This window comes from Zingiber officinale, chromosome 9B, assembly GCF_018446385.1.
Source record: "Zingiber officinale cultivar Zhangliang chromosome 9B, Zo_v1.1, whole genome shotgun sequence".
NCBI lineage: Eukaryota > Viridiplantae > Streptophyta > Magnoliopsida > Zingiberales > Zingiberaceae > Zingiber > Zingiber officinale.
In genome coordinates this window covers 1,273,496-1,275,794 of record NC_056003.1, presented here as the reverse complement: position 1 = coordinate 1,275,794, position 2,299 = coordinate 1,273,496, and the positions used below count along the sequence as shown (strand labels likewise).

At 37.6% G+C, this 2,299-nt stretch overlaps 1 long non-coding RNA gene across 1 annotated transcript; it reads right to left on the bottom strand.

The window, feature by feature from the left end:
* Positions 1-650: 650 nt before the first annotated feature.
* Positions 651-1,582, bottom strand: LOC122024267. Its single transcript, XR_006123386.1, has 2 exons — positions 1,198-1,582; positions 651-1,126 (listed from the first exon to the last, which is right to left on the bottom strand). It is a non-coding gene; the product is annotated as an uncharacterized LOC122024267 (long non-coding RNA).
* Between the last annotated feature and the right edge of the window lie 717 nt (positions 1,583-2,299).

Below are 2,299 nucleotides of genomic sequence, written 5' to 3'. Positions count from 1 at the left end.
GTCCATAACAATAATCTAGGTACACATGCCTGATAATAAACTAGGTACACAAACAAAGTATATCTAGTAGCTATATCTGTATCTGGTAATGCATTGTATGTCACTACATATGTACACATGACAAGAATTAAGAGGACATACATATAAATGCACAACAAATAACAAAATAGACACATTACGGGTATCAAGTAGTGACATACTAAGCAAATATAAACATAACTATTGCCACTAGTTATAACCTACTAAGCATAGCATATCAGAATGACAATATCAAAAGAGATAAGTCAAAGGTACCCGCCTCAGATATAGCACGTGCCAATACTACTCCCCACGTCAGGCAGCTCGTCGCAAGTCAAAGTCCTAAAACAACACATTTAATTATACAACTCCCACGTATACTAAAGAGGCTAAACTGAGAATCTATCCAAAAACATAGAAACCCCAGTTCAGTCATTATCCTTGGTTAACTAAACAAAAATTGGATCCAACCCGAACCCTAGTTTAAAATCCAACATCTAACCTCAATATCCAGAAATGATCCAATCCTTTGCTCACAATTAACACTTCAAATTTTCAAGACTGGAATCGATCTCATACAGCAACCAAAACAATGGATTTAAATTTGGTATTAATCCACTTCTATATGATTCTTACCTCAATTCAGAACCGCAGCTGCTCAGTAAAGAAAACAGAATGCTATCATGAGGTTGTTGCCGGAAACAAAGCTGGAGTTACTGCTGGAAACAAGAAACGCCACTGCCCTCCAGACAATGACCTCACGCCAACACCATAACCAGACTTAATACCCAGATCAACAGCTAGGGTAGAACACCTACCTACCTACTTGAGATGGAGCAACCGAATACCCCCCAAATCTAGATCTGCAGCTTCCTTTCTGACCAAATTGATGTCGATCCACGATAGTGGAGATCTGCGACGGAGTTAATGCACAACGATGATGAAATCAAGACGAGAGGATGAATCGGCTGAAGTGCTGTGTCCGAAGACGGAGCTGCGGTACATAGAGGTACAGGAGATCGAGTCTAGGACTAAGATCCCCTTTCTTGGCCGAAGATTTGATCACACGAGGCAGCAACCCGAAGAGGGAAATGCATCGGCGATGGACCTAGGGCACGGATAACAACCAAAAATGTGACCACAGTGAGAAAGATGATCCAATTAAGAGCATCCACTCACCGTTAGGGCACGGATCGACGGTGGTTGCCGGCGCGATCGGGCGGCAGCGATCCAGTAGGGGTGGCGCAGCATGAGGGAAGGGAGAGGGCGAGGCAATGCAAATGAGGAGAAGAAGCTTGGCTGGCGGTTTTGTACGCGCGGAAGAGGAGGTGTCGCGTGATGGTGCCGTCGGTTTGGGAAGACGGAAAGGTCAGCATCGCAAGAGGGGAAGAGAAGACGACGTCGGGCGAAGGAGGAAGACGGCTCGTCCGCACCGAGCCTGGCTCTCTCCCGTGTCGTTCTTCTCGCTAGCTGCGTCTTTCGCTTGACTTCTTGTGCTCTTCCTATACACTTAGACACAGGAGTTAAATACCAATAGGATCTAACATGACTTGATTGATTACATCAAAACTACCTTGGAATACTTACAATCTCTCCTTTTTTGATGTGAACAACCCAAGTTAAGTTACGATAAAAAAAAACATAAACAAATAATAACAAGATAAATTTTGCAAAAATAATAATGTGAAAAAATTAATTATACCCTCCCCTAGATTTGATCTCTTCTCCACCTTTGATCACATAAAAAATAAGATATTTTTAAAATAAATTGAAAATAAATCTAAAACAAAGTCTAAGGGAAAACACTATTTTCCAGAAAATTATTATTATTTTCATAAAAAAATAATTTAATAGAAAATATTTTAAAATTTTTTGTACAAATAAGTGATGAAATTTTCTTTATCATAAAAATTAAATTCTAAATAATTTCTAACAGAAATTTTGACAAACAATTTATTTAAAAGCATTAGATAATTTTTAATTAAATGTTTAACAGTTAGTTAATTAAACATTCATTTCAGTAATTGGTTTCTAGATTGTGACGAGACATTAGACCTTTTTGGTTATTAGAACAACCACTTCTAGATAAAGTCTTTTGAAAAAATTAAATATTTAATTTTCTTTCTGAAAACCCTAGGTTTAACTTTCAAACAATTTTAATTTTAAAGAAAACACAGGACATGCAAAAAAAATTTAACCTAAATATGATTTTGGAATCGAAAATATATTCCTTCCTACAGGATTAATTAAAAATTTCTTAGGAACATATTTCTGTGATATT